General features: G+C 45.1%; 1 protein-coding gene across 4 annotated transcripts in view; it reads right to left on the minus strand.

Annotated features, from left to right (window-relative positions):
* LOC110491138 (metabotropic glutamate receptor 7-like) overlaps positions 1-20,986 on the minus strand; it is a 126,632-nt gene that overhangs the window by 80,889 nt on the left and 24,757 nt on the right. The window lies entirely within an intron of this gene.

A 20,986-nucleotide genomic window follows, 5' to 3' on the forward strand; every position in this document is an offset into this window, starting at 1 on the left:
AGAGTGAAGTGATGAGAAGAGATTTTACTCCTCTTATGCTCAACAGGGTGCAACAACAGTATACAACTTTCAGCCCTATTCATTATAGTTCTGTCTGCAATGTTCTGAGTGTTCTACCTAACTGAATGTGTTTTACCTAACTGAATGTGTTCTACCTAACTGAATGTGTTCTACCTAACTGAATATGTTCTACCTAACTGAATGTGTTCTACCTAACTGAATGTGTTCTACCTAACTGAATGTGTTCTACCTAACTGAGTGTGTTCTACCTAACTGAATGTGTTTTACCTAACTGAATGTGTTCTACCTAACTGAATGTGTTCTACCTAACTGAATGTGTTCTACCTAACTGAATGTGTTTTACCTAACTGAATGTGTTCTACCTAACTGAATGTGTTTTACCTAACTGAATGTGTTCTACCTAACTGAATGTGTTCTACCTAACTGAATGTGTTCTACCTAACTGAATGTGTTTTACCTAACTGAATGTGTTCTACCTAACTGAATGTGTTTTACCTAACTGAATGTGTTCTACCTAACTGAATGTGTTCTACCTAACTGAATGTGTTCTGTCTAACTGAATGTGTTTTACCTAACTGAATGTGTTTTACCTAACTGAATGTGTTCTACCTAACTGAATGTGTTCTACCTAACTGAATGTGTTCTACCTAACTGAATGTGTTCTACCTAACTGAATGTGTTCTACCTAACTGAATGTGTTCTACCTAACTGAATGTGTTCTACCTAACTGAATGTGTTCTACCTAACTGAATGTGTTCTACCTAACTGAATGTGTTCTACCTAACTGAATGTGTTCTACCTAACTGAATGTGTTCTACCTAACTGAATGTGTTCTACCTAACTGAATGTGTTCTACCTAACTGAATACTTCATGCTGAATATGCTTAATGTTGATGGTGGATGACACGAGTTTCAACCAGACAGAGAACGAAAAAATCTTTGAGACCTAGTGAGACCTAGTAAAAAGCACGGTATAAAAGCAATATCATCATTACTAGTATTATTAAGCAGTGTATCATCACTTGAGATGTTCCCGGTCCCCTATAATTATCACAGACAGCTTGGCTCTCAAATAAGTATTGCTGTTTACCCCATCAAATGCTATTGGTGATGTGTAAATTAAATAGGATTTTATAAGACACTGGTATCACCTCACCTCTCCTCACCCCTCACATCCCTCCTCACCTCTCCTCACCCCTCGAATCCCTCATCACCTCTCCTCTCTCCTCATCACCTCTCCTCTCTCCTCCTCACCCCTCCTCACCTCTCCTCTCCTCACCTCTCCTCTCCTCACCCCTCGAATCCCTCATCACCTCTCCTCTCTCCTCCTCACCCCTCCTCACCTCTCCTCACCCCTCGAATCCCTCATCACCTCTCCTCTGTCCTCCTCACCCCTCCTCACCTCTCCTCACCCCTCACATCCCTTCTAACCTCTCGCATTCCTCCTCACCTCTCCTCACCCCTCGAATCCCTCATCACCTCTCCTCTCTTCTCCTCACCGCTCCTCACCTCTCCTCACCCCTCACATCCCTCTTAACCTCTCACCTCTCCTCACCCCTCAAATCCCTCATCACCTCTCCTCTCCCATCCTCACCTCTCCTCACCCCTCACATCCCTTCAAACCCTTACTCAACTCTCGCATCCCTCCACACCCCTCCTCTCCCTTCCTCACCCCTCCCCTCCTCACCTCAGCTCTCCCCTCACCTCCTCTCCTCACCCCTCCTCTCCCTTCCTCACCCCTCCTCACCTAGGCTCTCCCCTCCTCTCCTCACCCCTCCTCACCCCTCCTCACCTGTCCCCGGTGCAATCACAGAGATGTTATGAGTGTTCAGGTACAGACCAGCTACCTTGAATAACTCAGGTGGGCTGGGTGCATCACATTGATATTGTTGGATATGGTTGAGATACCCCATCACACCATCTTATCTAAGCTGCTGTTTGAATGCAATCCATTCCTATTAGGCTGATCAGAAGCAGCTGGACACTGGGGAAACAGGGGAATGAGGACACAGAAGCCCACTGATGGAATTCCACAACCCTGGCTAACAGCACTGAGTATGAGTTATGGCTTTGACCTACTACAGCACAAAGCAGACACATAGAGGATGGGAACAGGAGGTCATGTTCAAAGCAACTTAATACATGTTGAACGGCCAAACGTATATGCGAGTACAACATCCGTTCTGGTTGTAATACAATTACACAAATTCAGGGGAGGGAATACTGTCAGATGCTAAACCACTTCAGTGAGTTAGAATTTAGTGTTCTGGTTCAAAAGTGGGCAGCAGTCAGGTAATCTAGCATTTAAGAGCGTTGGGCCAGTAACCGAAAGGTCACTGGTTTGGATCCACGAGCCTACTAGGTAAAAAATATATTGAATGTACCCTTGAGCAAGGCACTTAACTCTAATTGCTCCTGTAAGTCGCTCTGGATAAGAGCATCTGCTAAATTACTTTAAAAAAAACTATGATACAATGTAATAAAAGGATGAGAAAGAGAATGCCAGGATTTGTATTTTAACACACTGTCTCTCTCTTTCACTCTCTTTATCTCTCTCTCTTTATTTCGGGCTCTCGCTTTCTCTCTCTATCTCTGTCTCTCTATCGCTGTCTCTCTATCTCTCTATCGCTGTCTCTCTCTTTCTGTATCTCTGTCTCCGTCTCTCTGTCTCCGTCTCTCTGTCTCCGTCTCTCTGTCGCCGTCTCTCTGTCTCCGTCTCTATGTCTCTCTCTATCTCCGTCTCTCTGTCTCTCTGTCTCTGTCTCTCTGTCTCTCTGTCTCCATCTCTCTGTCTCTCTGTCTCCGTCTCTCTGTCTCCGTCTCTCTGTCTCCGTCTCTCCGTCTCTCTGTCTCCGTCTCTCTGTCTCCGTCTCTCTGTCTCCGTCTCTCCGTCTCTCTGTCTCCGTCTCTCTGTCTCCGTCTCTCTGTCTCCGTCTCTCTGTCTCCGTCTCTCTCTCTGTCTCTCTCTCTGTCTCCGTCTCTCTGTCTCTCTCTGTCTCTCTCTCTGTCTCCGTCTCTCTGTCTCCGTCTCTCTGTCTCCGTCTCTCCGTCTCTCTGTCTCCGTCTCTCTGTCTCCGTCTCTCTGTCTCCGTCTCTCTGTCTCCGTCTCTCTGTCTCCGTCTCTCTCTCTGTCTCTCTCTCTGTCTCCGTCTCTCTGTCTCTGTCTCTCTGTCTCCGTCTCTCTGTCTCTCTCTTTCTGTATCTCTGTCTCCGTCTCTCTGTCTCCGTCTCTCTGTCTCTCTCTTTCTGTATCTCTGTCTAAATCTCTCGGTCTCCGTCTCTCTGTCTCCATCTCTCTGTCTCCGTCTCTCTGAAAGTATCTATTTGCAGTGTTTGGTAGGAGCTGTATCTCATCAATGTTGTTGTTCTTATAATGTGATGCACTCTGGCGCCCCAGAGGTCTTATATAGGTCTGATAGATTGTTGAGTCACATCTTTTCAGAAACAGGGCTGGAAACAAACTATCCTCTCCTGAGCTTCTTGCTGCAGGAAATGCTATAAGAAGCAGAAAGTGGGCTGTGTGTTATTTTGGGAGCACAACCAAGATTTGCCCCATGTCTCATGGCCTGTTGATATAATTCTTACACACTACTTACTCTGGGCCTTTTTTAATTACCCCCTTGACCTCCCGCTGAATAAAGCTAAACCTTCAATCAGTAAATGCATGGGAGTGAGACTAAGAGCTTCCCACATGACTACAATACTACGAGACGCTGTGGGTATAAACAGTCTGTGATAAGGATTTCACACCTGTGCACCTCTCTCTCCGCTAGCTAATGGACTACAAATGAAGCAAGACTCCAGTTTGTAATGTATCTAGACTACTGTGTAAAATAGAAGGATTAAATTACAATATTTTGGAGCTTGATTACTTCTTCCTCTATTTATTATAGGGACAAAAGGTGAACTGTTCTGTTTTTCTGTCACTATCCTGCTTCATCAAGCAAAATCCAATCTGCTTCAGCAATAGGTTTTGTAAAATTCCCATTGATCAGACTGTTCTAAGCACTCTTTTCATTACAAGTGTCTTAAATGGACGTTGCATTCTAAATATCGAATCCTTCTGTAATGCCCCATTAATTACCAGCTCAGCCAATAGACAGCCTACGTTAAAATAGACCACCCTGCACTTGCTGACGTCTGACTGTGATAAGATGACGCATAGGGTCTCTACAGTGAAGTGGAGCCTGTTGTACATAACAATACATAATCACATTTCTCCATTCTCTCAGTCCCACCATAGGTAAGGTAGTGTAGTGACTGCAGCACATCCAGGCAGTCTAGACCATAATAACTCAAGCACAATTAAAATCAGAATGAATTGAACATGAGCAATTGAACTCAGGCACAGGAACGAGGGGCAAAAAAGGTAGATTAACAATGCCCCCTTTTCAGCATCACAATTACCCAGAGCTGATGTCTGGCGCCTGGCATTTGTGGTATGGATCAGAGTTAAGATTGCTAAGGGTAATCGCTCAGCTTGCTCTTAAATGTATCAGGGCTGACTGGATCAATGGGAGGAAAACACAGCGGTCTCTTATAGGGGACACTCTTTTATAGATCTACCACCGTAAAGTGCTGCCTACCTCTCTGAATAACAATCCAGAGCTGCAGTCTAGAAAGAGGAAGGAAGGGACAGTTTGCTTTTATTGTCATGAATCTTGCCCTGGAGGCAGAACTGAGCGATTTCCGCTAGATGGGACAGTTGCAAAGTCAAATTTGGCTTTATCGTAAGAATTCACAACAACGAAAGTTTGATTTTTGGTCTTCATTTAATGTTAGGGTTATGTGTTATAGGGTTAGCAGAGTGGTTAAGGTTAGGTTTAAAATAATATTTCATGACCACTCTGCAGAGCTGCCTCTAGGACAAGATTAAATGCAAAGCTGTGAAGAAAGGGAGAGAGGGAGCTGAGAGGAGAGGTTGGGAGAGAGAAAGGAAGAGAGCTGAGAGAGAAAGTGAGCCAAAGAGAGAAAAGGGAGAGGGAGAGCTGAGAGAGGTAGAGAAAGCTGTGACAGGTACAGAGAGGACGAGAGGGAGAGAAAGAGCAGTCCAATATGCTTACTAAGATTGAATTAGACTTTTCAACAGGTGTGTTTATGAGGAAAAGTGACTAAACAGGGTTACTATGTATGTGTGTGTGTGTGTGTGTGGGTGGGTGGGGGTTACTGTGGGGTTACTGAGTAAAGTTTAGGGACATTACTGTGTGTGGGGGGTTACTGTGGGGTTACTGAGTAAAGTTTAGGGACATTGCTGTGTGTGGGGGGTTACTGTGGGGTTACTGTGTAAAGGTTAGAGACGTTACTGTGTGTGTGTGTGGGGGGGTACTGTGGGGTTACTGTGTAAAGGTTAGAGACATTGCTGTGTGTGCGGGGGTGGGGGGGGGGTACTGTGGGGTTACTGTGTAAAGGTTAGAGACATTGCTGTGTGTGCGGGGGGGGGGGGGGTACTGTGGGGTTACTGTGTAAAGGTTAGAGACTTTGCAGTGTGTGCGGAGGGGGGGGGGGGGGGGGTACTGTGTGGTTACTGAGTAAAGTTTAGGGACATTACTGTGTGTGGGGGGTTACTGTGGGGTTACTGAGTAAAGTTTAGGGACATTACTGTGTGTGGGGGGTTACTGTGGGGTTACTGAGTAAAGTTTAGGGACATTACTGTGTGTGGGGGGTTACTGTGGGGTTACTGAGTAAAGTTTAGGGACATTACTGTGTGTGGGGGGTTACTGTGGGGTTACTGAGTAAAGTTTAGGGACATTACTGTGTGTGGGGAGTTACTGTGGGGTTACTGAGTAAAGTTTAGGGACATTGCTGTGTGTGGGGGGTTACTGTGGGGTTACTGTGTAAAGGTTAGAGACGTTACTGTGTGTGTGTGGGGGGGGGGGGTACTGTGGGGTTACTGTGTAAAGGTTAGAGACATTGCTGTGTGTGCGGGGGGGGGGGTACTGTGGGGTTACTGTGTAAAGGTTAGAGACATTGCTGTGTGTGCGGGGGGGGGGGGGGGGTACTATGGGGTTACTGTGTAAAGGTTAGAGATGTTACTGTGTGTGTGGGGGGGGGGGGGCACTGTGGGGGGGGGGGAACTGTGTAAAGGTTAGAGATGTTACTTTGTGTGTGTGGGGGGGGGTTACTGTGAGGTTACTGTGTAAAGGTTAGAGACGTTGCTGTGTGTGTGTGGGGGGGGGGTACTGTGTAAAGGTTAGAGATGTTACTTTGTGTGTGTGGGGGGGGGTTACTGTGAGGTTACTGTGTAAAGGTTAGAGACGTTGCTGTGTGTGTGTGGGGGGGGGTTACTGTGTAAAGGTTAGAGACGTTGCTGTGTGTGTGTGTGGGGGGGACTGTGTAAAGGTTAGAGACGTTGCTGTGTGTGTGGGGGGGTTACTGTGAAAAGGTTAGAGACGTTGCTGTGTGTGTGGGGGGGGGGGTTACTGTGTAAAGGTTAGAGATGTTACTGTGTGTGTGGGGGGGTTACTGTGTAAAGGTTAGAGACGTTGCTGTGTGTGTGGGAGGGGTTACTGTGTAAAGGTTAGAGACGTTGCTGTGTGTGTGTGTGTGGGGGGGGGGGGGTTACTGTGTAAAGGTTAGACATGTTACTATGTGTGTGTGGGGGGGGGGTTACTGTGTAAAGGTTAGAGACGTTGCTGTGTGTGTGTGGGGGGGGACTGTGTAAAGGTTAGAGACGTTGCTGTGTGTGTGGGGGGGTTACTGTGAAAAGGTTAGAGACGTTGCTGTGTGTGTGGGGGGGGGGGGTTACTGTGTAAAGGTTAGAGATGTTACTGTGTGTGTGGGGGGGTTACTGTGTAAAGGTTAGAGACGTTGCTGTGTGTGTGGGAGGGGTTACTGTGTAAAGGTTAGAGACGTTGCTGTGTGTGTGTGTGGGGGGGGGGGGGGGGGTTACTGTGTAAAGGTTAGACATGTTACTATGTGTGTGTGGGGGGGGGATTACTGTGTAAAGGTTAGAGACGTTGCTGTGTGTGTGGGGGGGGACTGTGTAAAGGTTAGAGACGTTGCTGTGTGTGGGGGGGGGTTACTGTGTAATGGTTAGACATGTTACTGTGTGTGTGGGGGGGTTACTGTGTAAAGGTTAGAGACGTTGCTGTGTGTGGGGGGGGGTTACTGTGTAAAGGTTAGAGACGTTGCTTTGTGTGTGGGGGGGGGGGTTACTGTGTAAAGGTTAGACATGTTACTATGTGTGTGGGGGGGGGTTACTGTGTAAAGGTTAGAGACGTTACTGTGTGTGGGGGGGGGGGGGTTACTGTGTAAAGGTTAGAGACGTTGCTGTGTGTGGGGGGGGGGGGTCACTGTGTGTGTGTGGGTGGGGGTTACTGTGTAAAGGTTAGAGACGTTGCTGTGTGTGTGGGGGGGGGGGTTACTGTGTAAAGGTTAGACATGTTACTATGTGTGTGGGGGGGTTACTGTGTAAAGGTTAGAGACGTTACTGTGTGTGGGGGGGGGGTTACTGTGTAAAGGTTAGAGACGTTGCTGTGTGTGTGGGGGGGGTTACTGTGTAAAGGTTAGAGACGTTGCTGTGTGTGGGGGGGGGGTTACTGTGTAAAGGTTAGAGACGTTGCTGTGTGTGGGGGGGGGGGTTACTGTGTAAAGGTTAGAGACGTTGCTGTGTGTGGGGGGGGGTTACTGTGTAAAGGTTAGACATGTTACTATGTGTGTGGGGGGGTTACTGTGTAAAGGTTAGAGACGTTGCTGTGTGTGTGGGGGTGGGTTACTGTGTAAAGGTTAGAGACGTTGCTGTGTGTGTGTGGGGGGTTACTGTGTAAAGGTTAGAGACATTACTGTGTGTGTGGGGGGGGAACTGTGTAAAGGTTAGAGATGTTACTATGTGTGTGTGGGGGGGGGGGGTTACTGTGAGGTTACTGTGTAAAGGTTAGAGACGTTGCTGTGTGTGTGTGGGGGGGGGGGGTTACTGTGTAAAGGTTAGAGATGTTACTGTGTGTGTGTGGGGGGGGTTACTGTGAGGTTACTGTGTAAAGGTTAGATATGTTACTATGTGTGTGGGGGGGACTGTGTAAAGGTTAGAGACGTTGCTGTGTGTGGGGGGGGGTTACTGTGTAAAGGTTAGAGACGTTGCTGTGTGTGGGGGGGGTTACTGTGTAAAGGTTAGAGACGTTGCTGTGTGTGGGGGGGGTTACTGTGTAAAGGTTAGAGACGTTGCTGTGTGTGTGTGGGGGGGTTACTGTGTAAAGGTTAGAGACGTTGCTGTGTGTGGGGGGGGGGGTTACTGTGTAAAGGTTAGAGATGTTGCTGTGTGTGTGTGGGGGGGTTACTGTGTAAAGGTTAGAGACGTTGCTGTGTGTGGGGGGGGTTACTGTGTAAAGGTTAGAGACGTTGCTGTGTGTGTGTGGGGGGGTTACTGTGTAAAGGTTAGAGACGTTACTGTGTGTGTGGGGGGGGGGGGGGGGGGGGGTGGACTGTGTAGCTTGCCCTTTCCACTGTTATTTCACATACCGCCGGCTACAAAGCAGCGAGGTGGATGGTTCTAAACATAGGTGAAGGTTTAGCATCATTTATTTGGAGCGAGAAAAGGGATGTTTATGTTGTTTATTTCTAACCGTTTACTCCTCTCTGGCACTTGACTTGTCTGTCTGCCATGTGGCTATTGCTCATTCTCTCTCATTGTGAAGGATGATGCCCAATGAAAAACGATTCTCAAAAACATGGGTGGCATAGGCTAGAGCTACGTTATGATTCTCTGTCATAGAAATGGCAACCATCTATCTCTTCTATCACCGGGGTGAATATGTTATCGTCTTCAGAGATACAAATCACAGCAGACTAACTCAATGGATAATAGACTGGACAGTGCATACCCTCAGGGACTCTTACTCAAACCTGATCCTCTATGTAAACCAAAGCCCATCTTTCAGATGGAGAATCATGATCGCTCAGAGAGAGAGCCACCCTCAGTTTTAAAATAGTTGAGTTCTGTCACCATAACTCACGAGTTAGCCAGAGAAACTTAGACCGCATCCAGTCTGGATTTAGTCTCCATTTCTCACAGAGTTACTCAGAGGAAAAACTCAGAACAACAAAACAAAACAATTCCTGTGACAGGAGCTGAACTGTTTACCCTGAATACATTTAACTAGAGAGATGACAGCAAGCCAGGTTCCATTTCAAGAAACTCTGTTTCTATTCATTGCATGATTAGATTGTAACTATGTGTCGACATCAGTCAGCCTGGCAGACATGACATCAGTCAGCCTGGCTGCGCTGCTACAGTCTCTGTGGCAGACAGCAGAACTGATAGCGAGTTCTCTGACAGAGTCAACTCTGACCTTATGCTGTCTGTGACCAAATGCCAGGGCACACACTTCACCATCACACTGCGGGGGAACACTGGGCATAGGGTCTGGATCAGGAAAAGGAGTCATCTGGGACCACACTTCACCAGCAAAACAACCAGAAGATATGAATTAGCATTTTTAATGAAAACATATTGTTTTTATGTTGACAGTGATATGATGTGAATTCATGGCAAATGATGTGAGATTAGAATGTGCATTGACAGAGAGAATAGTACCTCTACAGAGCAACACAACTGTACAGTAAAAATGTATTTCTGCAGTGTAAAATATAATGTGCGCCTACAAAGATATTGAACAGTTATCACATTTCATTTCAAGCAGCTGCTGATAAATCAAAGGGACAGCTGAAAATAAAAGTCTACTAGCATAGCTGGATTAAACAGCGGGAGATGCGTATTCAGATGACAGTACCATTTGTCAGCAGGGCAGAGGTAATGACTGTGGCCAGACATGGAACCCCGGGCTGAGCTTGGGTAATCTCTCCACACCAGAACATGCTACTGCCAAACAAAAGAGGAAGACACGAGGGATCGCTCTCGATTTGACTGTTGAATCTCGTTCTCGCTCTTTTTCTTTCTCTTCACTGTGTCTGTCTGTCCGTCTGTCTGTCACTTTAAACAGTCTCGCATCCTCATTCCCATCTCCTCTTTCTCTTCACTGTGTCTGTCTGTCTGTCCGTCTGTCACTTTAAACAGTCTCGCATCCTCATATCCATCTCCTCTTTCTCTTCACTGTGTCTGTCTGTCCGTCTGTCTGTCACTTTAAACAGTCTCGCATCCTCATATCCATCTCCTCTTTCTCTTCACTGTGTCTGTCTGTCCATCCGTCTGTCACTTTAAACAGTCTCGCATCCTCATATCCATCTCCTCTTTCTCTTCACTGTGTCTGTCTGTCCGTCTGTCTGTCACTTTAAACAGTCTCGCATCCTCATATCCATCTCCTCTTTCTCTCTCTTTGTCTCTCTCACTCTCACTCCTCCCCCTCCTCCCCTCCCTTCCTCTCTCTCTTTGCATCCAGACACTCCCACACAGATGATCAGCAGACACTTCCTGCCCAGGGAGGGCCTGGGGCTGCCAGTTTCCTGAGTCAAGCCATTCTGCCACTAGCCATTTAGACGTTAGCCAGCCAGCCTGCCTCTCCCTCCCTTGATCCACTACCTGCTCTCTCTGTTCCCTCCCTCACCCATTCTCCCATCAGTCAATCTCAATTGAGCTAGTCTCCTTTTCTCTCCCTCTCCCTCCACCCTCCCCCATTCTTCCCCCAGTCAATGTCAATGGAGCTTGCCTCCCTTTCTTCTGGTGTCTCTCCCTCTCTCACACATTCTCCCTTTAGCCCCTCTCCATCGAACCAGTATCTCTTTCTCTATTCATTTCTGGTCTCTTTCCCTCGTTCACTCCACTCTCACAAGCCAGTCATTCTTTTCAATTCTCCTCTCTACCCCATTCTCCCTAGGCCAATAATTTATATCTTTCCCTGGTCTCCCACATCCCTCTCCCATTCTCCCCTTACCCATTCTGACATGAGCCAGTCTCCCTGCCTCCAGCTCCCCCAGCCAGCCGGATCCCCCAGCCAGCCAGGTCCCTCAGTTAATCTATACAGCCAACTAGGAAGCTAGTTAGTCACTTCTCCATTACAAACTCCCTCCCCATTCTCCCTTAAGTCACTCCCACTCCCCCATACGTCTTTTTCTAGTCTGCCTCCCCCAATTTCCCCCTTTGACATTTTTAGATGAGAAAATCTCCCATCCCACCCCCCAGCCAGTTGCTCATCTAGTTAGACTTTCCATTATCTCCCCTAGTGAGGCTTTCCATCAGTTCTTCTAAACACTATTCCCTCCTGTCTCCACCAATCATCATCCTTCTCTGACAGTAAACCCCCTCCACATTATACCTGTTTGTTGTGTCTACGTCCATCCCTCCAAAGGCTCTATGACTATCTCACTTCTTTCCCATAATCTCCCCATCCTTCTCCCTCTTCTCTATACCCATCCACTGGGCTGATCCAAGGTGTATGCTGGGCCTCAGACCTCAAATCTAATAACATTTTATTTGTCACATGCCAAATACAACAGGTGTAGACTTTACAGAGACATGCTTACTTACGAGCCCTTTCCCAACAATGCAGAGTTAAAAAGTAAGAAAAGATTAGCAAAATAAATGTAATAAAAAGAAATAGTAACACAATAAAATAACAATAACAAGGCTATATACAAGGAATCCATGTACCGAGTCGACGTGCAGGGTTACGAAGTAGTTGAGGTAATCAAGGTAATATGTCCATGTAGGTAGGCATGAAAGTGACCAGGCAATCAGGATAGATAATAAACAGAGTAGCAGCAGCATATGAGGAGTGTGAAAGGGTGTGTGTGTGTGTGTGTGTGTGTGTGTGTGTGTGTGTGTGTGTGTGTGTGTGTGTGTGTGTGTGTGTGTGTGTGTGTGTGTGTGTGTGTGAGTAGAGTCCAGACAGTGTGCATAGAGCCAGTGCAAGAGAGTCAGTGTTAAAAAAACAGGGCCAATGCAAATCGTCTGGGTAGCCATCTGATTAACCGTTCAGCAGTCTTGCCCTGTCAAAGTATATTTTTACCCTCTTCCGACAGGGCACAGACATCAGTTCAATGTCTAGTTTTATTTACATTTGGTTGAGTAGTCAATTAAGGTGAATTCAACATTAAATCAACAAAAAATGTCACCCGGTCCTTGGTTTATGGTTAAAAGTTGGGTGGGGAAAAAATGTCACCCGGTCCTTGGTTTATGGTTAAAAGTTGGGTGGGGAAAAAATGTCACCCGGTCCTTGGTTTATGGTTAAAAGTTGGGTGGGGAAAAAATGTCACCCGGTCCTTGGTTTATGGTTAAAAGTTGGGTGGGGAAAAATGTTACCCGGTCCTTGGTTTATGGTTAAAAGTTGGGTGGGGAAAAAAATGTCACCCGGTCCTTGGTTTATGGTTAAAAGTTGGGTGGGGAAAAAATGTCACCCGGTCCTTGGTTTATGGTTAAAAGTTGGGTGGGGAAAAAATGTCACCCGGTCCTTGGTTTATGGTTAAAAGTTGGGTGGGGAAAAAACGTCACCCGGTCCTTGGTTTATGGTTAAAAGTTGGGTGGGGAAAAAATGAAATTCCCTTACATTGACTCAATGTCAAAAACATAGATTTTTTTTGTTTTTGAAATGACTGAAAGCAACGTAGTTTCATTCAGTTTTTGCCCAGAGGTGAAGTCACTCCTTCCCCTGTTCCCCCTCCTCTCCCTTGTCTCCCCCTTCTCTCACTCCACCGAGCCTCTCCTCTCCCCTCTCTCACCTCCCACAGTCTCCCCTCACCCAGTCTCCCCTTCTCTCCCATCTCCCCTTCCCCCAACTCCCTCCTCTAACCTGTCTCCCGTCTCCCCTCCCCTCCTCTCCTCTCACTCTGTCTCCCCTTCTCTCCCCAGTCTCTCATTCCCCTGTCTCCCTCCTCTACCCTGTCTCCCCTCCTCTCCCTCTCCTCTCCATAGTCTCCCTCTCCTCTTCCCGGTTTCCCTTCCTCTCCTGTCTCCCCTCCTCCCCTATCTCCCCTTCTCTCCCCAGTCTCTCATTCCCCTGTCTCCCTCCTCTACCCTGTCTCCCCTCCTCTCCCTCTCCTCTCCACGGTCTCCCTCTCCTCTTCCCGGTTTCCCATCCTCTCCCTTGTCTCCCCCTCCTCAAATCAACTCAAATCAAATGTTATTTGTCACATACACATGGTTAGCAGATGTTAATGCGAGTGTAGTGAAATGCTGTTCCCCTGGATGTGGTGTATGTGTGCTGGGCTGGCTGCTGGGCCTCAGGTCTGCCACGCCAGAGTGTATTTTAAGATGCACTGCATGTTCCTCTCCACAGGGACAGAGGCCAGGTATGACTCACAAATCAGATATTTGACCAGGAGAGGAAAGGAGAGGAAAGGAGAGGAGAGGAGTGTGGATTGCTCACTAAAGGGATCCTACAGTAAGTGACCTCCATCTTCCCATCTGGTAAATAGCCTGCTATTTCCACCATGATGCCGTTCAGACTGTTAAGAGGAAATAATCTGTTTCTAAACTGCAGTTTGAGCTCAGACCGACACAGAGCTCTTTATTAAAACAGCCTGAAGGGCGGGAGAAAATCACATTCTATTGTGTTGTTCATGTATTGTAAAGTTTGCGCTGACAATAATTGCATGATGCATTTCCGAAGGGATATGCTTGTATACATTATGCTTGATTTTGTTGTGATGCTCATTCTATGCATGCAACATAAATGTATGAAAATACACTGACAGTACTATAAGTGATTCAGTCGTACCAAATGACTAAATGGTAGGATAGATGTACATAAGAAATAACAAAGAAAGGCTCTATAGAGAAGGTTTAAACACTCTACATTCTATTGGTAGTAGCATTACATTTGAGAGTCTCGCCAGGTGCTATGGGACCTGAACTGACAGTGAGAATAAACCATAGCCTGCAGCTTTATGACCAAGTGCTATCAGATGTATTCCTGTCTATTCACGAGCTACATGCACCACCGTTCAAAAGTTTGGGGTCACTTAGAAATGTCCTTGTTTTTCAAAGAAAAGCACATTTTTTGTCCATTAAAATAACATCAAATTGATCAGAAATACAGTGTAGACATTGTTAATGTTGTAAATGACTATTGTAGCTGGAAACAGCTGATTTTTTAATGGGAAATCTACATAGGCGTACAGAGGCCCATTATCACCAGTGTTCCAATGGCACGTTGTGTTAGCTAATCCAAGTTTATCATTTTAATAGGTTAATTGATCATTTGAAAACCCTTTTGCAATTATGTTAGCGCAGCTGAAAACTGTTTGTCTGATTAAAGAAGCAATAAAACTGGCCTTCTTGAGACTGGTTGAGTATCTGGAGCATCAGCATTTGTGGGTTCGATTACAGGCTCAAAATGGCCAGAAACAAAGAGCCTTCTTCTGAAACTCGTCAGTCTATTCTTGTTCTGAGATATGAAGGCTTTTCCATGTGAGAAATTGCCCAAAAACTGAAGATATTGTACAACACTGTGTACTGCTCCTTTCACAGGATAGCGCAAGCTGGCCCTAACCAGAATAGAAAGAGGAGTGGGAGGCCCCAGTGCACAACTGAGCAAGAGGACAAGTACATTAGAGTGTCTAGTTTGAGAATCAGACGCCTTACAAGTCCTCAACTGACAGCTTCATTAAATAGTACCTGTAAAACACCAGTCTCAAAGTCAACAGTGAAGAGGCGACTCCGGGATGCTGACCTTCTGGGCAGAGTTGCATAAGGGTTTTCAAATGATAAATTAGCCTTTTAAAATGACGAACTTGGATAAGCTAACACAACATGCCATTGGAACATAGGAGTGATGGTTTCTGATAATGGGCCTCTGTACGCCTATGTAGATATTCCATAAAGAATCTGCCATTTCCAGCTACAATAGTCATTTACAACATTAACAATGTCTACACTGTATTTCTGATCAATTTGATGTTATTTTAATGGACAAAATAAATGCTTTTCTTTGAAAAACAAGGACATTTCTAAGTGACCCTAAACTTTTGAACAGTGGTGTACATAGTCCTATTGATTCCCCCAATAGTTGCTGTGCACTGGACCATCCTTTATTATACACTGTTCTTACAGCCTTGTTATTGATAAAGTAAAGTCATCTCCCAACCAACATGAAATATAGATCAGTCTAATATGCATAAAAACATTTAACAGCTCTCCAGGCTAGCGCAATTTAGATGAGAGAACAGAACAACAGTTTTCACATGAGAGAAAACACTTAAATCATAATTGACTACATCATTTATATCACTGTCTTTGTGTGTGTGTGAGACAGAGGAGGGTGACATGGCGCAACGCCTCATTGTTCCACTTGGTCTTTGTCTGTCTCTGACAGGTTATTTACCAGGGAGCAGGGATAAAGTATGTGCTTGTTTTTTGTAGCTACACCTGAACCATGGAGGGGCTTGACAGATTCACTGTCTGTCTCCAGTCTTGTGCCTACAACACCCTGCCCTGCATCCCAATGACTCCCTCCCTTCTTCTCTCTCTCCCTCGTTCTCTCTTCCTCTCTCACTCACTCTCTCTCCCTTCCTCGTTCTCCCTTTCTCTCTCTCCCTCCCTCGTTCTCCCCTTCTCTCTCCCTCTCACTCTCCCTCATTCTCCCTTTGTCTCTCACTCTCCCTCATTCTCCATTTGTCTCTCACTCTCCCTCCCTTTCCCTCATTATCCCTCTCTCTGACATCCCCCCTTCTCTCTCGCTCTCTCTGCTATGCCCACTTTTTTTCTCTCTCTCTCTCTCTCTCTCTCTCTCTCTCTCTCTCTCTCTCTCTCTCTCTCTCTCTCTCTCTCTCTCTCTCTCTCTCTCTCTCTCTGATGTTCTCCCTTTCTCTCTCTGACATTCTTACTTTCTCTCTCTCTCTCTCTCTGATCAGAGCAGACATAGCACCATCACTGGCCACATTCCTCCCCTAATAGTGCAGACAAAGTGGGTGAGCCTCTGCAATCTTATCTCTTCCTCTCTGTCTGCTGCTCACAGAGCATTCTCCACCAAGGGCTTCTAATTGCATACTGATCGCAGCAGCGTCACAAAATACCACAGCTACCATATTCCCTCTCTCTCCTTGTGTATTCCATCTCTCTCTCTCACTCTCTTCTATTCCATATCTTTCTGTGTATTCTCTCTCCCTGATAACCTCTCCCACCCTGCACCACTCCAGACATATGTATCTGTCACAACAAAGGTTGAATAGAAAATGACCAGCTCTGGAGGCAGCGCCTGCAGTCACGTCTTCAACCTGGCCCGCAGTCAGAGAGTTGACTACACTATCTCCTCTCATCAGCCTGATCTGGACCAATACCTGGGAATTATTCATTATTGTCAACTCCCCTCCATTACCATCCGGGCCACACCTGACAGATCTACTGCATCTGTTGGGCTGTAGATCTGGAAAGATGCAAGATAAAATCTTTCCCTGCACTCTGTTTTTTTGTAGTTTACATTTTGGATTGGAAAAACCAATGTTTTGGATATGACATCAGTGGCTAGGGCATCGTCTACCCTCTCCATCTTATTTTAACAGCCAAATGTTACTCCAATAAAAAGCCTGTGCTGTGGCCCCTCTACTGAGGTCAGTTCTGTCTCTCTCCCATTCTGACAGGGATGAGAATGATCCTGTCTTTAGCCGTGCTCCTGTCTGGAAGTGGGGTACATCACTGATGGGTCTATCCTAACACCCCTGTCAGAGGCCTGCTAGTCTCCCACACACAATGTCCTGTAATTGTCTTTTAAAAATTCTGCATCCGGGTAGATCTGTACTATACAGTACAACTTTATTGTTCATAGTCACAACGAACAACAGAAATGTGTCTTCTGCTCTCTTCTTTTCTCAACCCCCCGCACACAGACACACTGTTGAGAGGAGCACAGGGTCAAGCTGCAGTGCAGAGCCCCTGGATGTAAAGCTTGTTTTAGGGTTAAGGGCCCAACAGTAGGGGACTGTTAGGATATGAACCCAGCAGCCCTTCAATTGCCAGATCAATTTCCACCATTCAAACAGGTGGGATTCGAACAGGTGATCTTTCGGCTACAGGTCCAACTCCTTAGACGCTGGGCTACCTACCGCCCCAGTAGTAGTGGACTAGGCCTCATCAGATATACTTTTCCTGATTCCAGATTCTTCAAAATTAGTATGCTGATTTGCTGTGCATACAGCTTGTTTACCAACAAGAAAACAGTACCTAGTTAAGGGCAAGGATGCAAACCAGCAAAACTGCAGCGCTTTACAACCAGAGTTGTGTACAGCTGCCATAGACTAATGCACACATCACTCAAACGATTTCCCTCTGTTGTTTTCGCCAAGCACACTTCCCGCACTTCCCTGTTGCCAGAGTTTTATCAGCAGAATAGGGCCTGCCATGGCTGTCAAAGGGCGGCAGACTGACATGTATTCCAGAGCTGGAGTCAGAGTAGTCAGAGAAGAGCAGACACCAGACTATTACCCCGTAGAACACCACTGATCTGTTTACTGCCTGCAGAATGAGAGAGAGAGCAAGAAGCACACAAGCAACAGGGAGATAGCACATCAAAAACACAGAGACAGAGAGGGGAGATAACATGAAAAGATTGGTAGAAATTATGATCATATGAATGCATATGAAGATGTTGATTGTGATATGTATACTACAGATAATGGTGGACGAAGAACAAAACAAATATATAAAAAAATAAACAAGAATAAGACTAACAAGAAGAAGAACTAGAAAAAGACATGTTTTAACATTGCTGTTGTATTGCAGAGGGAACAGGGAATCCACCATAATGTTTCCTTTATGATGGACTGATGTCAGTCTAGTTTTGATTTACATGGCATGAATTCAATGTGAAATCAACAGAAAGGATAACCATGTCATTGGATTTAAGGTCCTTTCTCAACAAGTCCGTTATTTATGAAAAACATATATGAGCATGTCTTGTTTATGACGCCATTCACACCGATTGCGAAATATCGTTCTGCCGCAATCTGTCAATGATTTAGTCCCAACAGGTTAGATTTTTTGCTCTTTTCACATGTGAGAATGAGCTGTTGACCAATACAAATCGTTATCTGGGACAGGTGCTGTTTAAATGAATTAAATAGTGTATTATTTTACGTTTGCATCAGTGCCACAACATATCAATTTAGCCAATGTGATCACACCACAGCAGAACTACACATCACCCTCGCCATTCAAAATTCTCTGCCAGTTCATTGCCAAGGCGGTAGCTTATTTTATAGCCATTCAGCAAGCAAGCGGATCGATCGATGCTTCTCTCCTCGAATAGGCCTATTAGTTTTTTAAAAAATGCTTGAAATTGCTTGAAATAAGTTTCAAACTATATTGCTGTTTATTGTCTATAGGTTACTTGTTCGAGAGCTAGATAGAGGGGGGAGAGAAAGAGCAGTGGAGTTGCCCACTGAGATGCGTGAATTACGCAAGAAGGGAACATAGAAGAAGACAGAGAGATACAGTATGTAACTGGAAGAAGACAGAGAGATATGTAACTGGAAGAAGACAGAGAGATATGCAACTGGAAGAAGACAGAGAGATAAGTTACTGGAAGAAGACAGAGAGATAAGTTACTGGAAGAAGACAGAGAGATAAGTTACTGGAAGAAGACAGAGAGATATGTAACTGGAGGAAGACAGAGAGATATGTAACTGGAAGAAGACAGAGAGATATGTAACTGGAGGAAGACAGAGAGATATGTAACTGGAAGAAGACAGAGAGATATGTAACTGGAAGAAGACAGAGAGATATGTAACTGGAAGAAGACAGAGAGATATGTAACTGGAAGAAGACAGAGAGATATGTAACTGGAAGAAGACAGAGAGATATGTAACTGGAAGAAGACAGAGAGATATGTAACTGGAAGAAGACAGAGAGATATGTTACTGGAAGAGGACAGAGAGATATGTTACTGGAAGAGGACAGAGAGATACAGTATGTAACTGGAAGAAGACAGAGAGATATGTAACTGGAAGAAGACAGAGAGATATGTTACTGGAAGAAGACAGAGGGATATGTTACTGGAAGAAGACAGAGAGATATGTAACTGAAAGAAGACAGAGAGATACAGTATGTAACTGGAAGAAGACAGAGAGATACAGTATGTAACTGGAAGAAGAGAGATACAGTATTTAACTGGAAGAAGACAGAGAGATATGTTACTGGAAGAAGACAGAGGGATATGTTACTGGAAGAAGACAGAGAGATATGTAACTGAAAGAAGACAGAGAGATACAGTATGTAACTGGAAGAAGACAGAGAGATATATAACTGGAAGAAGACAGAGAGATATGTAACTGGAAGAAGAGAGAGATATACAGTATGTAACTGGAAGAAGACAGAGCGATATGTTACTGGAAGAAGAAAGAGAGATATGTAACTGGAAGAAGACAGAGAGATATGTAACTGGAAGAAGACAGAGAGATATGTAACTGGAAGAAGAGAGAGAGATATGTAACTGGAAGAAGACAGAGAGATATGTAACTGGAAGAAGAGAGAGAGATATGTTACTGGAAGAAGACAGAGAGATATGTAACTGGAAGAAGACAGAGAGATATGTAACTGGAAGAAGACAGAGAGATATGTAACTGGAAGAAGACAGAGAGATATGTAACTGGAAGAAGACAGAGAGATATGTAACTGGAAGAAGAGAGAGAGATATGTAACTGGAAGAAGACAGAGAGATATGTAACTGGAAGTGAACGAATATACTACTGATTCATGCGTATAGCATATTAGGCTATATATTATAGGCCTCCTAAAGTGAATCTAGGTGACCACTTGTGATATAGGCAATCCTAAAAGACAGAGAGAAAAATATCCACTGTGTTTAACCTTATCAATAAGTGATTGCACAGATTTAGAAAAAGTACTCCCTCAAATTCATTGCTTCACTAAAACTGATCAACGGCTGATCATTAGACTATGCACAGGCTGATCATTAGGCTACGGGCAGGCTGATCATTAGGCTATGGGCAGGCTGATCATTAGACTATGGTTAGGCTGATCAATAGGCTATAAACAGTCTGATCATTAGGCTATATACAGTCTGATCATTAAACTATGGACAGGCTGATCATTAGGCTATAAACAGTCTGATCATTAGGCTATATACAGTCTGATCATTAGGCTATATACAGTCTGATCATTAAACTATGGGCAGGCTGATCATTACACTATGGACAGGCTGATCATTAGGCTTTATACAGGCTGATCATTAAACTATGGGCAGGCTGATCATTAAACTATGGGCAGGCTGATCATTACACTATGGACAGGCTGATCATTAGGCTTTATACAGGCTGATCATTAGACTATGGGCAGGCTGATCATTAGACTATGGTTAGGCTGATCAATAGGCTTTATACTTGCTGATCATTAGACTATGGGCAGGCTGATCATTAGGCTATATACAGTCTGATCATTAGGCTATATACAGTCTGATCCTTAGGCTATATACAGTCTGATCATTAGACTATATACAGTCTGATCATTAGGCTATATACAGTCTGATCATTAGACTATATACAATCTGATCATTAGGCTATATACAGTCTGATCATTAGGCTATATACAGTCTGATCATTAGACTATGGAAAGGTTGATCATTAGACTATGGGCAGGCTGAACATTAGACTATGGGCAGGCTGATCATTAGTCTACGGACAGGCTGATCATTAGTCTACGGACAGGCTGATCATTACGCTATGGACAGGCTATCCATTAGTCTACGGACAGGCTGATCATTAGACTATGGACAGGCTGATAATTCGGCTATGGACAGGCTGATTATTAGGCTATGGACAGGCTGATCATTAGACTATGGACAGGCTGATCATTCGGCTATGGACAGGCTGATCATTCGGCAATGGACAGGCTGATCATTAGTCTACGGACAGGCTGATCATTAGTCTACGGACAGGCTGATCATTAGGCAACAGACATGTAGATCATTAGATTATGGACAGGCTGATCATTAGACTATGGACAGGCTGATCATTAGGCTTTATACAGGCTGATCATTAGACTATGGGCAGGCTGATCATTAGACTATGGTTAGGCAGATCAATAGTCTTTATACTTGCTGATCATTAGACTATGGGCAGGCTGATC

Source organism: Oncorhynchus mykiss, chromosome 16 (assembly GCF_057628025.1).
Source record: "Oncorhynchus mykiss isolate SJ-2025 chromosome 16, ASM5762802v1, whole genome shotgun sequence".
Taxonomy (NCBI): Eukaryota; Metazoa; Chordata; class Actinopteri; order Salmoniformes; family Salmonidae; genus Oncorhynchus; species Oncorhynchus mykiss.